Genomic DNA, 21,630 nt, shown 5'->3' with positions numbered 1-21,630 from the left:
GAAATCGGCCGTGCCCTATCAAAGAAACCATCCCGGCATTTGCCGGAAGTGATCTGGGGATATCACGGAAAACTTAAATGAGGATGACCAAACGCGGGATTGAACCGTCGTCCTCCCGAATGCGAGTCCAGTGTGCTAACCACTGCGCCATCTCGCTCGGTGAACGACGCGCAGCACTGTCTATGTTGGTGAAGGACCTGGGTACCCGCCGAGGTATTCTACGAAGTTGGGAGCTCTGGTACTGCGTCCAGTCAGACGTGGAGCTGCTGGAATAAACCAGTGAGGGAAGAACCATCGTTCCGCTGCCGCCACACCGCACCCAGCCTGCTCTGCTACATCTTTTAAATTTTACAATACAATTGCCCTAACGATGAACCAGCTTCCAACATACGATGTTTTTCTTCTAAATATGCACTTATTATAAAATTTCATTATTTTAAACATCATTTAGCTTTTTCCATATATACATTACAATACTTTAAATTTCCTGTCACAAATCAATGACCTTGAGTAACAAAGAACACACATTCTATAATCGTAGATACACAGTTAGCCAACATAAACCTGCCACTGATCGACATGAGTGTTACAAGCAGTCCCTCTGCCTGCAGGTGCCTGCTCCGTAACGCTCCCACCGTGACGAACGCGAGTAGTCCTGCTGTGAACCGCATCGTCTCGCCTTCTCTGCACCTCACCTACAGTCAGGAATGCCTATCACTCTCCCCTCCCTTAAATTCATAGCTGCTCCACACCTCCTAATACTGTTCTTGTCTAAACTATTTATCGTCCATGTTTCACTTCCATACATGCCTACACTCCATACAAATACTTTCAGGAACGACTTCCTGACACCTAAACTAACAAATTTCTCTTGTTCAAACACGCTTTCCTTGCCATTGCCAGTCTACATTTTATATCCTCTCTACTTCGACCATCATCAGTTATTTTGCTCCCCAAATAGCAAAACTCCTTTACTACTTTAAGTGTCTCATTTCCTAATCTAATTCCCTCTGCATCACCCGACTTAATTCGACTACATTCCATTATCCTCGTTTTGCTTTTGTTGATGTTCATCTTGTATCCTCCTTTCAAGACACTGTCCTTTCCGTTCAACTGCTCTTCCAATTCCTTTGCTGTCTCTGACAGAATTGCAATGTCATCGGCGAACCTCAAAGTTTTTATTTCTTCTCCATGGACTTTAATACCTACTCCTAAATTTTCTTTTGTTACCTTTACTGCTTGCTCAAAGTACAGATTGAATAACATCGGGGACAGGCTACAACCCTGTCTCACTCCCTTCCCAACCGCTGCTTCCCTTTCATGCCCCTCGACTCCTATAACTGCCATCTGGTTTCTGTACGAATTGTAAATAGCCTTTCGCTCCCTGTATTTTACCCCTGCCACCTTCAGAATTTGAAAGAGAGTACTCCAGTCAACATTGTCAAAAGCTTTCTCTAAGTCTACAAATGCTAGAAATGTAGGTTTGCCTTTCCTTAATCTATTTTCTAAGACAAGTCGTAGGGTCAGTATTGCCTCACGTGTTCCAACATTTCTGCGGAATCCAAACTGATCTTCGCCGAGGTCGTCTGTAAAGAATTCGCGTTAGTATTTTGCAGCTGTGACTTATTAAACTGATAGTTCGGTATTTTTCACATCTGTCAACACCTGCTTTCTTTGGGGTTGGAATTATTATATTCTTCTTGAAGTCTTAGGGTATTTCGCCTGTTTCATACATCTTGCTCACCAGATGGTAGAGTTTTGTCAGGACTGGCTCTCCCAAGGCCGTCAGTAGTTCCAATGGAATGTTGTCTACTCCGGGGGCCTTGTTTCGACTCAGGTCTTTCAGTGCTCTGTCAAACTCTTCACGCAGTATCCTATCTCCCATTTCATCTTCATTTACATCCTCTTCCATTCCCATAATATTGTCCTCAAGCACATCGCCCTTGTATAGACCCTCTATATACTCCTTCCACCTTTCTGCTTTCCCTTCTTTGTTTAGAACTGGGTTGCCATCTGAGCTCTTGATATTCGTACAAGTCGTTCTCTTATCTCCAAAGGTCTCTTTAATTTTCCTGTAGGCAGTATCTATCTTACCCCTAGTGAGATAAGCCTCTACATACTTACATTTGTCCTCTAGCCATCCCTGCTTAGCCATTTTGCACTTCCTTTCGATCTCATTTTTGAGACGTTTGTATTCCTTTTTGCCTGCTTCATTTACTGCATTTTTATATTTTCTCCTTTCATCAATTAAATTCAATATTTCTTCTGTTACCCAAGGATTTCTACTAACCCTCGTCTTTTTACCTACTTGATCCTCTGCTGCCTTCACTACTTCATCCCTCAGAACTATCCATTCTTCTTCTACTGTATTTCCTTTCCCCATTCCTGTCAATTGCTCCCTTACGCTCTCCCTGAAACTCTGTACAACCTCTGGTTCTTTCAGTTTTTCCAGGTCCCATCTCCTTAAATTCCCACCTTTTTGCAGTTTCTTCAGTTTTAATCTACAGTTCATAACCAATAGATTGTGGTCAGAGTCCACATCTGCCCCTGGAAATGTCTTACAATTTAAAACCTGGTTCCTCAATCTCTGTCTTACCATTATATAATCTATCTGATACCTTCTAGTATCTCTTCCATGTATACAACCTTCTTTTATGATTCTTTAACCAAGTGTTAGCTATGATTAAGTTATGCTCTGTGCAAAATTCTACCAGACGGCTTCCTCTTTCATTTCTCTCCCCCAATCCATATTCACCCTCTGTGTTTCCTTCTCTACCTTTTACTACTCTTGAATTCCAGTCACCCATGACTATTAAATTTTCGTCTCCCTTCACAATCTGAATAATTTCTTTTATCTGATCATCAATTTCTTCATCATCTGCAGAGCTAGTTGGCATATAAACTTGTACTACTGTAGTAGGCGTGGGCTTCGTGTCTATCTTGGCTACAATAATGCGTTCACTGTGCTGTTTGTAGTAGCTTACCCGCACTCCTATTTTTTTATTCATTATTAAACCTACTCCTGCATTACCCCTATTTGATTTTGTGTTTATAACCCTGTAGTCACCTGACCAGAAGTCTTGTTCCTCCTGCCACCGAACTTCACTAATTCCCACTATATCTAACTTCAACCTATCCATTTCCCTTTTTAAATTCTAACCTACCTGCCCGATTAAGGGATCTGACATTCCACGCTCTGATCCGTAGAACGCCAGTTTTCTTTCTCCTGATAACGACGTCCTCCTGAGTAGTCCGCGGCGGGAGATCCGAATGGGGGACTATTTTACCACCGGAATATTTTACCCAAGAGGACGCCATCATCATTTAACCATACAGTAAAGCTGCATGTCCTCGGGAAAAATTACGGCTGTAGTTTCCCCTTGCTTTCAGCCGTTCGCAGTACCAGCACAGCAAGGCCGTACCGTAGGTGCAACCACAACGGAGGGGTATCTGTTGGGCCAGACAAACGTGTGGTTCTTGAAGAGGGGCAGCAGCCTCCTAATACTAATAACACTAAATCTGTTACTCACATGAAAAAAAACATTAAATTACTTACCTCCTAGGCCCAAGTCATTAGGGGTTCCTTGTTACTGTTTCATTCGCAACCTAATGTTATCTGCTGATACTTTCCTTCTCGCTCGCTCTTTTCGGATAGCGTGTCCTATCCAACTTTTGGACTCGCTTAAAAAGATTTCATGCGCCGTGCGTTCACAGTTGTCGTTTTAGCTAGGAACTGAATCTTGACTTTACTGGCGACGTAGTCTCAACCACTTGGTTTGGCCCCTCATACTTTCCAAAAAACTTGTTTGTCTTTCCCTTCGGCATATATAAAATTGAAACGTCCCCTTAGAAAAATTAATGAATTACTGTGCTGATAAACGTCTTACATTATTTGCTTTTCAAACAGCTGAGAAGAACTGAATGTACGCAGACATTTCTCTCTTTACTTCTTCTGATCAACACTAAACTGACACACAGTATTTTTTAGCGCAACGCAATCTGACTTCCAGTAATCCCTACAAAAGAATGGCCCTGACTAACATTAACCTATACCTTTCACAAATCACTTACCTTACAAAAATCTTCGTTACTCGAACTACTGCAATACAGCGAGCGCCACTACTGGCAACTAAATAAAAGATTCTAACTACTGAAGGAACTAACCACTGATAGGCATAGTTAGCAAATGAAAGATTTTGATAAAGAACAAACAATGTATTTACCTTAATAGTGTTCAACAGTCATAATATATATAGATGGTTCAAATGGCTCTGAGCACTATGGGACTTAACAGCTGTGGTCATCAGTCCCCTAGAACTTAGAACTACTTAAACCTAACTAACCTAAGGACATCACACACATCCATACCCGAGGCAGGATTCGAACCTGCGACCGTAGCAGTCGCACGGTTCCGGACTACGCGCCTAGAACCGCGAGACCAGCGCGGCCGGCAATATATATAGAAGTTCGTGGCATCCAGTCTTACAAATTTACTGTCTCTGTCCAGATCATCCGCTCTCAAAACTCCGCCATCTCTCTCCCCACATCCACTACTGCTGGCGGCTCACCTCCAACTGCGCAACGCTACGCGCTGTTCACATCCAACTGCCCAACACTACAATAGCATATACTCCAACAATGCAAACCAACCACAGCCTTCACACAGCACAGTCAGTGATTTTCATATAGAGCACTACGTGGTGTTACCAACATGGAAACCTAAACAGCCTACTTACAAAATTAATAGAATCCCCCTCTGACCAACCTTATACTGTGGCATACAGCCTACTTCTTCCTGTTTCTGCAGTGCTCACGTATTCGCCCTCTGTACTCTACTTTCATTTTCCTAATCACTCTGGCAAATTTCTTAAAAGACTCTTCCCTTTCATCATTTTCAATATGTCGAACCGTGATGGCATTTTACGACCATATCAACTTCATATCGCGATAATCCTGTATTCGTATGCTGTTTTGATGCAGGCGGAGGCGACATACTTCTAATAGACGTCCTAATTGGTGTGATGTAAATCGAGGTGTCTGAAGTTCCGTGCGGCTTTTCGCGGATGATGCTGTAGTATACAGAGAAGTTGCAGCATTAGAAAATTGCAGCGAAATGCAGGAAGATCTGCAGCGAATAGGGACTTGGTGCAGGGAGTGGCAACTGACCCTTAACATAGACAAATGTAATGTATTGCGAATACATAGAAAGACGGATCCTTTATTGTATGATAATATGATAGCGGAACAAACACTGGTACCAGTTACTTCTGTAAAATATCTGGGAGTATGCGTGCGGAACGATTTGAAGTGGAATGATCACATAAAATTAATTGTTGGTAAGGCGGGTGCCAGGTTGAGATTCATTGGGAGAGTGCTTAGAAAATGTAGTCCATCAACAAAGGAGGTGGCTTACAAAACACTCGTTCGACCTATACTTCAGTATTGGTCGTCAGTGTGGGATCCGTACCAGGTCGGGTTCACAGAGGAGATAGAGAAGATCCAAAGAAGAGCGGCGCGTTTCGTCACAGGGCTATTTGGTAAGCGTCATAGCGTTACGGAGATGTTTAGCAAAGTCGAGTCTGCATCGCGGTGTAGCTTGCTGTCCAGGTTTCGAGAGGGTGCGTTTCTGGATGACGTATCGAATACATTGCTTCCCCCTACTTATACCTCCCGAGGACATCACGAATATAAAATTAGAGAGATTCGAGCGCGCACGGAGGCTTTCCGGCAGTCGTTCTTCCCGCGAACCGTACGCGACTGGAACAGGAAAGGGAGGTAATGACAGTGGCACGTAAAGTGCCCTCCGCCACACACCGTTGGGTGGCTTGCGGAGTATAAATGTAGGTGTAGATGTAGAGGTAATATCCAAGCATCCTCTCGATTGTCCTACGCACTCTTTCAGGTCTTACATTCGTTTGTGGACGGAGGGCACTCGTCCTTTCTTCACATTCAATAAGTTACACAATTCCTTGAATAGACCTGACGCGAAATTCGACGTTCCTGACAGGAAATCACGAATCCAGTCGCACAACTGAGACGATACCCCATAGGCCCGCAGCTCGATTAGAAGTCGCTTGTGAGGAACGGTGTCAAAAGCTTTCCGGAAATCTAGAAATACGGAATCAACTTGAGGTCCCCTGTCGATAGCGGCCATTACTTCGTGCGAATAAAGAGCTAGCTGCGTTGCACAAGAACGATGTTTTCTGGAACCGTGCTGATTACGTATCAATAGATCGTTCCCTTCGAGGTGATTCATAACCGGCGGTAATAGTTCGAGTCCTAAGAATGATTGCAACTCATTTACAGATTCTGGTACAGGTACTTCATTTACAGCTCTAATTAATCTCGGGTCCTTTTTAACCCCACCTTTACTTACGATATGACCTAGGTATGCTATCTCTTCCATCACAGAATTACATTTTCTGTATTCAGTATTAACTTCGCTGCTTTCAACCGTAGGAATAGTTCCCGTAGCAGCTGCATAGGCTGTCCCATACCACTCCCATAGACAATTATGTTATAGAGATGCTCTAAGCATTGTCATGGTTTTAAACCTCCGAGTACTCCATCGAACAGTTTCTGAAACATTGCAGATGCGTTTTTTAATCCGACTGGCAATCTTCTGATTTCAGGGCGCCAAAACGCAGTTTTGTGTCAGTCCTGCGGTGCAACCTGTGTCTGATGATAAGCACTCGGCAAATCCGTTATTGAAAAACAATTTTGCATTACCTTAATGGCCCAAGATTTTTGTGGCAAACGGTTGGCCTCCATTATGTTTTTTGCTCTTAGATGCCTGTAATCACAAGAAAACCTAGTTTTTCGTTTTCCATCCACAGATTTTTGTGTCATGATGATTATTCTTGCTCCCCGTACACTATTACCTTCTTCATTTGTTCCATCTTTCAGCTTCTGATCGATAAATTCCTTCGAAATTGGCTGTAAGTACCTAGGCATCCTACACGGTTTGCGGTAGACTGGTGATTTATTTTCCGCTGGAATGCGGTGCTGTGTAATACGCGTAGCTGGGAATGAGCCTTTTGGAAAAATTAAATCCTGAAATTCTAAAAGTAATTCATCCATCCAATCCCTATTGCTTCCTCCTAGGTGTACTCTTTTCCTCGTAAAGCAGTTTCAGTAGTGTTTTGAGATTGTCTGTGGTTGACACCCCTCATGGGCCATTCCTATCCTTCAGGATATCCATATCAGCGATTAAGAACCCCATTGCTAATCCTGTGTCCTCTGCGCTAACATTACCTGTAAAAAACAGTACCATCTTTTCACCCTGTATTTCTTGTACGCATACAATATCTCTTTTAACTAACAAGGGAACCTCCCCATCGCACCCCCCACAGATTTAGTTATAAGTTGGCACAGTGGATAGGCCTTGAGAAACTGAACACAGATCAATTTAGAAAACAGGAAGAAGTTGTGTGGAACTATGAAAAAAATAAGGAAAATATACAAACTGAGAAGTCCATGCGTAAGACAGGCAACATCAAGGATATTGTGAGCTCAGGAGCGCCGTGGTCCCGTGGTTAGCGTAAGCAGCTGGGGAAGTAGAGGTCCATGGTTCAAGTCTTCCCTCGAGTGAAAAGTTTACATCCTTTATTTTCGTAAAGTTATGATCGTCCGTTTGTTCATTGACGTCTGCCGGCCGAAGTGGCCGTGCGGTTAAAGGCGCTGCAGTCTGGAACCGGAAGACCGCTACGGTCGCAGGTTAGAATCCTGCCTTGGGCATGGATGTTTCTGATGTCCTTAGGTTAGTTAGGTTTAACTAGTTCTAAGTTCTAGGGGACTAATGACCTCAGCAGTTGAGTCCCATAGTGCTCAGAGCCATTTTTCATTGATGTCTCTGTTCACTGTGATAAGTTTAGTGTCTGTGTTTTGCGACCGCACCGCAAAACCGTGCGATTAGTAGACGAAAGGACGTGCCTCTCCAATGGGAACCGAAAACATTTGATCGCAAGGTCATAGGTTAACAGATTCCTCCACAGGAAAACACGTCTGATATATTCTATACGACACTGGTGACGGCATGTGTGTCACATGACAGGAATATGTTGTCGACCCGCCTAACTTGTACACTTGGCGAATGGGTAAAAAGATTATTCTACCTTGCCCGATTTAGGTTTTCTTGTGGATGTGATAATCAGTCCCAAAAAAGTGATTGAAACATAATAGTTTGTCACATAAACTGCAACAAATGAATGCAACAGTTTCACAGCCGCACAGTTTTCCCTGTGCTCTATCAAAACATGTTTTTAACGTTTTAAAATTTTTCCGTGTGTAGACCGTCAAATCTTGCATATGTCCAAGCAAATCTGAACATGTCCTGGAATTTTGGAGAGCGAAGTTGATTATGTGTGAGTGCCTGAAATTTGATAGTTGACACACGATCACGTAAACAATACTGCTGTGTGTACCTGTGCAGCTTCGCAATATTATTGTCTGAAAATAAAAAATTAAACTTTTCACACGAGGGAAGACTTGAACCCAGGACTTCTCGTTCCGCAGCTGCTCACGCTAACCACGGGACCACGGCGCTCCACAGCTCAGACTATCCTTGATATTGCCTGTCATGCACATGGACTACTCAGTTTGTATATTTTGCTTATTTTTTCCATAGTTCCACACAACTTCTTCCTGTTTCCTCGATTGATCTGTGTTCAATTTTTCAAGGCCTATCCACTGTGCCATCTTATATATCTAAATCTGAGGGGGGTGCGATGGGGAGGTTACCTTGTAAGTAATCTGCATCATCCCATACTTCACTCAATCTAACGGCTCCAGCACACACAAGATTCCTACCGGCAAGCTACAGTCAACACTGACCCAAAGCGGTTTCCCACAGCTGTGCGAATCAAGTCTTCGTGTCATCGTTCACAGTTTAATCAGCTCGTCTTTTGTAACAGACTCCCCTTGCGACATCACTACATTGGCAATAGCTTCACCTAGCTGAAACCTTTTTCCGTCAAGTTCCACCCTGTGTTGCCGAAGATGGATTATGGCGAAAGGCTGAAGGAAGAAATCTAATCCTAGAGTCATGCCGTAACTCTCACTCACTTGTGTCACAACCTCTACACATTGTTCAAACTGAACCCTATCCAGGCAAAAGAAGTCAGTGTCCACCGGTGGTAATGGTGTGTTATCTTTACACTCGCTCCACACACCGACTGTGCTGTGTCGGGTCGCACTGCTTACGATTCACCACATGACTGCTGGCGACCCCCCCCCCCCCCCTCTCGTGCCCAGTACTGTCCTGGAACCCTTTTTTTCCTACTATTCCTGTTGTCGCACAATCCACCTCTGCATGCGAAATGGCCCAATCTTACTGGGAGTGACTATAGATGGCTCTGTGGTTGCCATTGGCGTTTAACGTCTCGTCCTTTCCCAGTCCTCTACTTCCTCTTACTTTACTCACCTCACCCTGAGGCTGGCGGCAATGCCTCAGTGTATGCCCCGTTCGTCAACGCCTGACGCATTTTATATTAGTTGGAGAACTCTCCGTTTACCCTGTAGTCGAGTCAACAAATCGATCTCCTCACACTCTATAGCTAACCGCACTGGTGTGTGCAAATCCATCAGATGGCTGTCTGTACACATCTCGACATTTTCGTAAGTAACCCTCTTAAAAAAACATCGAGCGCCCTCTGCTGGGCTTCTTGCAAAATTATTTCATAGACTGCAGCGTCCAGTCCTAATTCATAGGTACACCCATTAATTTTCCTTTTCTATGCGCAAACTGTTGCACAGATTCCGTATTTCTCTCAGTTATTACACCTAATCGTTCCCTATAGTGTCTGGCACTATTTACTTTCGTATACCTCTGAATAAACACCGTTCTTTAAATTGGCTTCCTTAAGAACTTGTGTATGCCAGACGTAGGTTTTAGCTTCCCCAATTAGTCCGAGTTTTACAACTTCGGTAATTCCTCCTCAAACCAACCTTCCATCTGAGCCAGATTTCCAGTGTCGCCCACAAAGGCCTGCACATCTTCGGTTGCCTTACCATAAAAGAGAGCAACTAAAGTTGCGACTGACGAGTCTACATCCCGGTGTGGTTATCGCGATTGTACCGATCCACGCAGTCCTGTACTATCCACTGTTAATTGTGCCACCTTTCCTAACACTATGCGCACTGCTCCCAGCTCTGACACCACCTTGAAACGTCCCCTTAGAAATATTAGTGAATTACTGTGCTGGTAGAGCCCTTACGTTATTTGATTTTCAAACAGCTGAGCAAAACTGAACGTACTCCGACATTTCTCTCTTTACTTATTCTGATCATCACTAAACTGACACACAATATTTTTGAGCGCAACGCAATCTGACTTTCAATAATCCCTACAAAAGAATGGCCCTGACTAACAATAACTTATACGTTTCACAAATCACTTACCTCACAAAAATCTTCGTTACTCGAACTACTGCAATACAGCGAGCGCCACTACTGCCAGCTAAATAAAAGATTCAAACTACGGAAGGCACTAACTACTGATAGGCATAGTTAGCAAATGAAAGATTTTGATAGAGAACAAACAAGTGTTCAAAAGTCATAATATATACAGCAGTTCATGACATCCATTCTTACAAATGTACTGTTTCTGATGGACACACGTCCAGATCATCCGCTCTCAAAATTCCACCATTTCTCTCCCCACATCCGCCACTGCTGGCGGCTCACCTCCAACTGCGCAAGGCTACGCGCTGTTCACATCCAACTGCCCAACACTACAATGGCGAATATGCCAAGGAGCCACAGACTGCATACAGCACAGCCAGTGATTTTCATACAGAGCGCTACGTGGCGCTACCAATAAAAAAACCTGAACAGCCTACTTACAACCTTTGCGTCTTTGGTCCTGTGGAAGCTATGTCGTTGACGGTACTCATTTTCAGAACTAATATTCGCGAGACAAGAAAAAGAAATACACTAACTTAATTTAGGTATTAAATCGTGAGTCAATTCGATACCAGGAATTGCCTAACCTATCCCCCTAACGGTTACATGTATAATATTTTATTGGAACTCAGTGGCCCTCAAGGTTTCATTGCGCCCATCTAACAAGGGCTAACTAATCGTGACTTCCATTATCTGTAAAACTAGACAAATCCACTGGTTCTCTACTTGCAATAAAACGTACTTTACAAAATGACCATAAAACCTTTTCTCCGTGACCAAAATACACTACTGGCCATTAAAATCGCTACACCAAGAAGAAATGCAGGTGATAAACGGGTATTCATTGGACAAATATATTATACTAGAACTGACATGTGATTACATTTTCACCCAATTTGGGTGCATAGATCCTGAGAAATCAGTACCCAGAACAACCATATCTGGTAGTGACACGCCTGGGCATTGAGTCAAACAGAGCTTGGATGGCGTGTAGAGGTACAGCTGCCCATGCAGCTTCAACACGATACCACAGTTCATCAAGAGTAGTCACTGGCGTATTGTGACGTGCCAGTTGCTCGGCCACCATTGACCAGACGTTTTCAATTGGTGAGAGATCTGGAGAATATGCTGGCCAGGGCAGCAGTCGAACATTTTCTGTATCCAGGAAAGGCCCCTACAGGACCTGCAACATGCGGTCGTGCATTATCCTGCTGAAATGTAGAGTTTCCCAGGGATCGAAGGTAGAGCCACGGGTTGTAACACATCTGAAATGTAACGTCCACTGTTCAAAGTGCCGTCAATGCGAACAAGAGGTCACCGAGACGTGTAACCAATGGCACCCCATACCATCACGCCGGGTGATACGCCAGTATGGCGGTGACGAATACACGCTTCCAATGTGCGTTCATCGCGATGTCGCCAAACACGGATGCGACCATCATGATGCTGTAAACAGATCCGGGATTCGTCCGAAAAAACGACGTTTTGCCATTCGTGCACCCAGGTTCGTCGTTGAGTACACCATCGCAGGCGCTCCTGTCTGTGATGCAGCGTCAAGGGTAACCGCAGCCACGGTCTCCGAGCTGATAGTCCATACTGCTGCAAACGTCGTCGAACTGTTCGTGCAGATCGTTGTCGTCTTGCAAACGTCCCCATCTATTGACTCAGGGATGGAGACGTTACAGCTATGCGGATAAGATGCCTGTCATCTCGACTGCTAGTGATACGAGGCCGTTGGGATCCAGTACGGCGTTCCGTATTACCCTCCTGAACCCACCGATTCCACATTCTGTTAACAGTCATTGGATCTGAACCAAGGCGAGCAGCAATGTCGCGATTCGATAAACCGTAATCGCGATAGGCTAGAATCCGACCTTTATCGAAGTGGGAAACGTGGTGGTACGCATTTCTCCTCCTTGCACGGGGCATCACAACAACTTTTCACCAGGCAACACCGGCCAACTGCTGTTTGTGTATGAGAAATCGGTTGGAAACTTTCCTCATGTCAGCAAAAATGGTTGAAATGGCTCTGAGCACTATGGGACTTAACTGCTGTGGTCATCAGTCCCCTAGAACTTAGAACTACTTAAACCTAACTAACCTAAGGACATCACACACATCCATGCCCAAGGCAGGATTCGAACCTGCGACCGTAGCAGTCGCGCGGTCCCGGACTGCGCGCCTAGAACCGCTAGACCACCGCGGCCGGCTCCTCATGTCAGCACGTTGTAGGTGTCGCCACCGGCGCCAACCTTGTTGAATGCTGTGAAAAGCTAATCATTTGCTTATTAGAGTATCTTCTTCCTGTCGGTTAAATTTCGCGTCTACAGCACGTCATCTTCGTGGTGTAGCAATTTTAATGGCCAGTGGTGTACAATCAAAAATGTTTGGAGTCACCATACCGCACCTATCTTCAGCAATTGCTGTAAGAAGGCGACGTCAGTGATCTGACAGCAGTGTTAGAAGACAGGTCGAGGCGACAGTAGATTTGTTCGTTCAGGTTGTCACACCGGCCTTCAGCTGAAGTACCCGGAGAACAGATCGGCGCAGGCGTCCAGTTGAGTCTCGCGCGGAGCCGTAGGAAGCTGTGCAGTGTAGAGAGCGCGGCCGAGTGTGGCGTCTCTCGAAGTCTCGGGCGCGTTACGATACTGAGAGTGGACGAATACTTAATCGGCTCGGACTGTGTTCGTTTAGGGCTTAAGGCACGTAGTCTAACAGTGAGGAAAGCCTCCTGTCCTCGCACTATCCTATTGCGGCGCCGACTGTTGCTGTACTGCACCCAGCTGGCTCCGCTTCGCTGTGTCTTCCTCTGCACCGTGTAACACTGCTGCCTGCCTGCGGCCAGCTCTATTGCAACTCATACACTCCTCCCCCTAGTACCGTCCAACGTATTCCGTGATCCCTGCCATCCTCTCCCTCCTCCCCTCCTCCATGTCATCTACATCTACATCCATACTCCGCAATTCATCATACGGTGCGTGGCGGAGGGTACCTCGTACCACAACTAGCATCTTCTCTCCCTGTTCCACTCTCAAACAGAACGAGGGAATAACGACTACCTATATGTCTCTGTACGAGCCCTAATCTTTCTTATCTTACCTTTGTGGTCTTTCCGCGAAATGTAAGTTGGCGGCAGTAAAATTGTACTGCAATCAGCCTCAAATGCTGGTTTCCTAAATTTCCTCAGAGAAAAGAACGCCTCCTTTCCTCTAGAGACTCCCACCCGAGTTCCTGACGCATTTCCGTGATGATCAAACCTTCCAGTAATAAATCTAGCAGCCCGCCTCATAGGGATCCCAAACGCTCGAACAGTACTCAAGAATAGGTCGTATTAGTGTTTTATAAGCGGTCTCCTTTACAGATGAACCACATCTTCCCAAAATTCTACCAATGAACCGAAGACGACTATCCGCCTTGACCACCACTGCCATTACATACGCTACTAATGGAGTATTCAAACATTACGGGATTCTTTTTCCTATTCATCTGCATTAATTTACATTTATCTATATTTAGAGTTAGCTGCCATTCTTTACACCAATCACAAATCCTGTCCATGTCATCTTGTATCCTCCTACAGTCACTCAACGACGACACCTTCCCGTACACCACAGCTTCATCAGCAAACAGCCGCACATTGCTATCCACTCTATCCAAAAGATATGTAAATAGAAAACAACAGCGGACCTACCACACTTCCCTGCGGCACTCCAGATGATACCCTCACCTCCGATGAACACTCACCATCGAGGACAACGTACTGGGTTCTATTACTTAAGAAGTCTTCGAGCCACTCACATACTTGGGAACCAATCCCATATGCTCGTACCTTAGGAGTCTGCAGTGGGGCACCGAGTCAAACGCTTTCCGGAAATCAAGGAATATGGCATCCGTCTGATACCCTTCATCCATGGTTCGCAAGATATCATGTGAAAAAAGGCCGAGTTGCGTTTCGCAGGAGCGATGTCAATCTTTTCCATGTATTTCTACCTTTGCTGTGCAGGACCTCCTCATTTTCAACGTTCTTCTGTAGCACCACATGTCAAATGCTTCAGTCTCTCCAGATGGCGGCCACAAACGAGAGGATTGCCATGCGCCACTACCTTCGGCAGGCATTCATGGTCCGAAGTTGATCTGATAAAAAGATCGAAACCGGTCACCATTAAAAAAGTTAAGCGATTCAGACTGTTTCCAGTTTATTTACAATAATTACAGATCGCTGTTTTCCTATATAACAACTACTTTCGTGTTTCCTCGTTTTACTATCAGTCCATCTTCTGTGCTCAGCGTACTGTTCATTTCGTTAGTTATGTCCTGTTGTTCTTTCTCGCTGCTTCTGGTTAAGCGAATGTCATCTGCGCCATTCCTTCTGAAGAGGCCGTGATATCGAGATTAAGTTCGCTGGTGATGCACAATTACGGGAGAGGACCTATACAGGCTCCAAATTAGTGAAAACTATTTATTAATTCGTGAGCGTGAAGATTTGAATTTCATTCAAATCTAGTTGTCAATCTGTGTCTTACCTCTGTCATCGTTTGTCTGATATGTAGATTGAACAGTAGAGAAGAAACATTCTGACTCAGATCTTTCTTAATCCGAGACTTTGGTTCTCGTTCTTCCATTCTTATCGTTGCTTTGTTCTTGTATGGCTCTGAGCACTATAGGACTTAACTTCTGAGGTCATCACTTCCCTAGCACTCAGAACCACTTAAACCTAACTAACCTAAGGACATCACACACATCTGTGCCCGAGGCAGGATTCGAACTTGGGACCGTAGCCGTCGCGCGGTTCCAGACTGTAGCCACCCCGGCCGGCTTTGTTCTTGTACACTTTCTGTATTGTCCCTCTTTCCTAGTAGCTTACTCAACTGTTTCCCCGTAGTTGGAATATGTTCCACCATTTTAAATTGTCGAACGCTTTCTGTGGGTCAACAACAGTATCTCGCTTTTTCTTGAGTCTTGCTGCCGCTATGAAGTCAAAACTAGCTCTGTGGCAGATGTCTCTACCTGCCCGAGGCCGAAATGATCTTCATCTGACAGACCCTGAATTTTCTTTTTCTTCGTCTGAAGATGATAATAACTGGGAATCGTACACTAAAGCGCCAAAGAAACTTTTACAGGCATGCGTATTCGAGTACACAGATATGTAAACAGACAGAATACAGCGCTGAGGTCGGCAACACCTGTATAACACAACGAGTGTCTGGCGCAGTTCTTAGGTCGGTTACTGCTGCTACAACGGCAGGTTATCGAGATTTAACTGAGTTTGAACGTGGTGTTATAGTCGTCGCACAAGCGATGCGACACAGCAGCTCGGAGGTAGCGGTGAAGTGAGGATTTTACCGTACGATCATTTCACGTGAATATCAGGAATCCAGTAAAAAATCAGATCTGCGACTACGGCGAAAAGGAGATCTTCCAAGACTGGGACCAACGACGACTGAAGAGAATTGTTCAACGTGACTGAAGTGCAACCCTTCCGCAAACTGCTGCAGGTTTCAATTCTGGGCCATCAACAAGTGTCAGCATCCGCCCCCGGTAGCTGAGTGGTCAGCGCGACAGACTGTCAATCCAAAGGGCCCGGGTTCGATTCCCGGCTGGGTCGGAGATTTTCTCCGCTCAGGGACTGCGTTATCCTAATCATCATCATTTCATCCCCATCGACGCGCAAGTCGCCGAAGTGGCGTCAGGTCGAAAGACCTGCACCAGGCGAGCGGTCCACCCGACGGGAGGCCATAGCCACACGACATTTCAACAAGTGTCAGCCTGTGAACTGTTCAACCAAACAACATCGATATGGGCTTTCGGAGCCGAAGGCCCACTCGCGTGTCCTCGATGACTGCGCGACAAAAACCTTTACGCCTCGCCTGGGCCCGTCAACACCCACATTGGAGTGTTGATGACTGGAAACATGTTGCCTGGTCGGACAAGTCTCGTTTCAAACTGTATCGAGAGGATGGACGTGTACCGGCATGGGGACAACCTCACGAATCCGTGGGCCCTCCACGTCAGCAAGGGAGTGTTCACGCTGGTGGAGGCTCTGTAATGGTGTGGGGCATGTGCAGTTGGAGTGATATGGGATCCCCGATAGTCTAGACACGACTGACAGGTGAAACGTACGTAAGCATCCGGTCTGATCACCTGCATCCATTCATGTCCATTGTGCACTTCGACGGACTAGGGCAATTCCAGCAGGATAATGCGACACGCCGGCCGGAGTGGCCGTGCGGTTCTAGGCGCTGCAGTCTGGAGCCGAGCGACCGCTACGGTCGCAGATTCGAATTCTGCCTCGGGCATGGATGTGTGTGATGTCCTAGGGGACTGATGATCTCAGCAGGTAAGTGCCATAGTGCTCAGAGCCATTTGAATGCGACAGCCTACACTTCTAGAATTGCTGGACATTGGCTTCTGCGTTTAAAGATCCCAGCTGGCCACCGAACTCCCCAGAAGTGAACATTATAGGTTGGCACAGTGGATAGGCCTTGAAAAACTGAACACAGATCAATTTAGAAAACAGGAAGAAGTTGTGTGGAACTATGAAAAAATAAGCAAAATATACAAACTGAGTAGTCCATGTGCAAAATAAGCAACATCAGGGATAGCCTGAGCTCAGGAGCGCCGTGGTCCCGTAGTTAGCGTGAGCAGATGCAGAGCGAGAGGTCCTTGGTTCAAGTCTTTCCTCGCGTGAAAAGTTTACTTTCTTCATTTTCAGACAATTTTCAAAGTTCAGGCACTCACACATAATCAACTTCGCTCTCCAAAATTGCAGGTAATGTTCAGATTTCCTTGGACATATGCAGGATTTTACGGTCTACACACGGAAAAATTTGAAAACGTTAAAGACATATGTTTTGGTAGAGCACAGGGAAAACTGTGCGTCTGTAAAAGTGTTGCATTAATTTGTTGCAGTTGAAACTTCCCCTTTTGAACAATTACAAATGACTGTGCTTAACCTGACACACAATATTTTTTAGCGCAACGCAATCTGACTTTCAAAAAATCCCTACGAAAGAATGGCCCTGATTAACATTAACCTATACCTTTCACAAATCACTTACCTCACAAAAATCTTCGCTGCTCAAGCTACTGCATTACAGCAAGCGCCACTACTGCCAGCTAAATAAAAGATTCAAACTATGGAAGGCACTAACTACTGATAGGGATAGTTAGCAAATGAAAGATATTAATAGAGAACAAACAATGTATTTACCTTGATATCATCATATATATATATATATATATATATATATATATATATATATATATATATATATATATATATATATATATAGCAGTTCATGACAAATTTCAAAACTCCGCCATCTCTCTCCCCACATCCACCACTGCTGGCGTCTCACCTCCAACCGCGCAACGCTACGCGCTGTTCACATCCGGCTGCCTAACACTACAATGGCGAGTATTACAACAATGCAAAGCAGCCACAGACTGCACACAGCACAGCCAGTGATTTTCAGAGCGCTACGTGGCGTTACCAATATAAAAACCTAAACAGCCTACTTACACAGTTTATGTGACAAACTCGTATGTTTTCATCACTTTTTGGGAGTGATTATCACATCCACAAGAAAACGTAAATCGGGCAAGGTAGAAGAATCTTTTTATCCATTCGCCAAGTGTACAAGTTAAGTGGGTCGACAACATATTCCTGTCATGTGACACACATGGCGTCACCATTGTCGTATAGAATATATCAGACGTGTTTTCCTGTGGAGGAATCGCTTGACCTATGACCTTGCGATCAAATGTTTTCAGTTCCCATTGGAGAGGCACGTCCTTTCGTTTACTAATCGCACGGTTTTACGGTGCGGTCGCAAAACACAGACACTAAACTTATCACAGTGAACAGAGACGTCAATGAACGAACGGACAGATCATAACTTTGCGAAAATAAAGAGAGCAAACTTTTCACTCAAGGGAAGACTTGAACCAAGGACCTCTCGTTCCGCAGCTGCTCAGGCTAACGGCACTCCTAAGCTCACACTATCCTTGATGTTGCCTATCTTGCGCATGGATTACTCAGTTTGTATATTTTGCCAATTTTTTTATAGTTTCACACAACTTCTTCCTGTTTTCTCGATTGATCTGTGTTCAATTTTTCAAGGCCTATCCACTGTGCCAACTTATAACTAAATCTGAGGGGGGTGCGATGGGGTGGTTTCCTTGTCAGAAGAGATCTCCACCCCCTCGTACTGTTACGAATTTGTGTGTGGCCAGCCGTGCAGGATTCGTGGCGTCAATTCCCTCCAGCACTACTTCAGACGTTTGTCGAGTCCGTGCCACGTCGCGTTGCGCATCTCCTGCGCGCTCGCGGGGGCCCTACACGATTTTAGGCAGGTGTACAAGTTTCTTTGGCTCTTCAGTGTATTTCATTCGTGTAAGTTATCTGGATCGATCGTTTATGTACAAGACTTGACATCGACTCGCGGAGTGTAGATGAAAGCGCTGTGCTCGTCGGCGCCGGAAGAACGGTGCTGGGTGACGTCACGCGGAGAACGGGACCCAGCCGCCGGGGTGAGGGGAGGGCTGGGCTCCTGCGGCATTTGACCCACCTGTGGTCAGACAGCTCACGGTGCTTAGGCTCGCGGTCCTGTCCACGCCACTTGCGCTCGAGCGATGGCGGTATCAAAATTAAGTTCCTTAGTGACGTACAATTACGCAAGAGAAGCCACTCAGGTTAAATATCAATGAAAGCTATTTAGCGATACGTGAGAGAGGTTTGTATACAGGGTGTTACAAAAAGGTACGGCCAAGCTTTCAGGAAACATTCCTCACACACAAAGAAAGAAAATATGTTAGGTGGACATGTGTCCGGAAACGCTTACTTTCCATGTTAGAGCTCATTTTATTACTTCAAATCACATTAATCATGGAGTATAAACACACAGCAACAGAACGTACCAGCGTGACTTCAAACACTTTGTTACAGGAAATGTTGAAAATGTCCTCCGTTAGCGACGGTACATGCATCCACCCTCCGTCGCACGGAATCCCTGTTGCGCTGATGGAGCCCTGGAGAATGGCGTATTGTATCACAGCCGTCCACAATACGAGCACGAAGAGTCTCTACATTTGGTACCGGGGTTGCGTAGAAAAGAGCTTTCAAATGCCCCCATAAATAAAAAAGTCGAGAGGGTTGAGGTCAGGAGAGCGTGGAGGCCACGGAATTGGTACGACTCTACCAATCCGTCGGTCACCGAATCTGTTGTTGAGAAGCGTACGAACACTTCGACTGAAATGTGCAGGAGCTCCATCGTGCACGAACCACATGTTGTGTCGTACTTGTAAAGGCACATGTTCTAGCAGCACAGGTAGAGTATCCCGTATGAAATCATGATAACGTGCTCCATTGAGCGTAGGTGGAAGAACATGGGGCCCAATCGAGACATCACCAACAATGCCTGCCCAAACGTTCACAGAAAATCTGTGTCGATGACGTGATTGCACAATTGCGTGCGGATTCTCGTCAACTCACACATGTTGATTGTGAAAATTTACAATTTGATCACGTTGGAATGAAGCCTCATCCGTAAAGAGAACATTTGCACTGAAATGAGGATTGACACATTGTTGGATGAACCATTCGCAGAAGTGTACCCGTGGAGGCCAATCAGCTGCTGATAGTGCCTGCACACGCTGTACACGGTACGGAAACAACTGGTTCTCCCGTAGCACTCTCCATACAGTGACGTGGTCAACGTTACCCTGTACAGCAGCAACTTCTCTGACGCTGACATTAGGGTTATCGTCAACTGCACGAAGAATTGCCTCGTCCATTGCAGGTGTCCTCGTTCTAGGTCTTCCCCAGTCGTGAGTCATAGGCTGGAATGTTCCGTGATCCCTAAGACGCCGATCAATTGCTTCGAACGTCTTCCTCTCGGGACACCTTCGTTCTGGAAATCTGTCTCGATACAAACGTACCGCGCCACGGCTATTGCCCCGTGCTAATCCGTACATCAAATAGGCATCTGCCAACTCCGCATTTGTAAACATTGCACTGACTGCAAAACCACGTTCGTGATGAACACTAACCTGTTGATGCTACATACTGATGTGCTCGATGCTAGTACTTGTGATATTATTGGATTTCAGACATTTTGCATATGAGAAAAGGACAGCCATCGAGCTGTAGTTTGTAATGATACTAAGCATGACAACGCGAGAGTAAAGAAACGAAATCTGTTTATAGCGTGCGCCTATACCAAGACGCGCGGCCAGCGTTTAAAAGGTACTTTTAAACACTATGACTCCCTGGGCGCAGATGTTTAAAATCATTGCCGCAGCGCTTGATAGCAATGAGCAGCGAAAACGAAGAAAGAACAATTAATCATTTGTTAGGAAAATTCTAGAGTCTTTATAGTTAGCTGTACTTCTGGTCGCCGATATGTTAACGTGTACTTCATTACCTTTGATGTTTGGTCGCCGACTTGTTAAGACGTGTTGTGTAGCACCGCTACAAGTTATATTTCATTTAGTGTGAAAAACCACGTTGTTACCAAGAAAAGAAAAACGCTTTTGTAAACCTTGTGACGATAAAAAACACTTACGCGCACGCCAGGACATTTAATTTTTACAAAATATCACACATACAAAAGCAGCGATTGTTGGACTGTTCCATGTATGAGAAAAACATAAAAATGTAAGTTTTGTATTCATTGTAAATTTGTTAAAGTTTATAGTTTAACGCCTTTGTTCTTTGAGAATATATTGATGCTTCACTGTACAGAAAATCTATGCTTATTCTTTTCTTCTATTAACCACAAATAATGTTTATGTTTAAATTAACTTTGTTACAGGTTCGCTCTTTATCGCGGTGTCTCGATTGTATTTGGGAGACCATTAATGTGTTCAATTTCCTATCTGACAACTTTTTTTACAAAATTTCACTGTTTTGCATTTATTTCCAATTTTTTTTTATTATTCAAATAGGTCCCTTAGGTAATTTCATTGAAGAGTCTGATTGCGTGAAAGCAATCCGGATTAAGAGGTCATTTGAGAAACTACTTTCACGCAATCAATCTGTACGTCTCTTGAACACAATCGAGAACCGACGCATGGGTGATCATTCATTAATTTTTCTCTCTTTCCAAGTCGTACCAAAAAACGGCCAAGGAGAACTGCCGTGAGTACGCAATATAGTGTTAAAGGTTGCATTCTTTATCTTGTCGGCAAACATTGCCATAAATTATCATCATCAATGTTATATTTGGT

At 44.8% G+C, this 21,630-nt stretch overlaps 1 protein-coding gene across 1 annotated transcript in view; it reads left to right on the top strand.

Moving 5' to 3' along the window:
• LOC124552657 (tyrosine-protein kinase Fer-like) overlaps nucleotides 1-21,630 on the top strand; it is a 627,186-nt gene that overhangs the window by 187,198 nt on the left and 418,358 nt on the right. The gene's annotated exons all lie outside the window — the stretch shown is intronic.

Source organism: Schistocerca americana, chromosome 10 (genome assembly GCF_021461395.2).
Source record: "Schistocerca americana isolate TAMUIC-IGC-003095 chromosome 10, iqSchAmer2.1, whole genome shotgun sequence".
NCBI lineage: Eukaryota > Metazoa > Arthropoda > Insecta > Orthoptera > Acrididae > Schistocerca > Schistocerca americana.
Note: the sequence above shows the minus strand (reverse complement) of the source record. Positions and strands in the feature narration are given on the sequence as shown.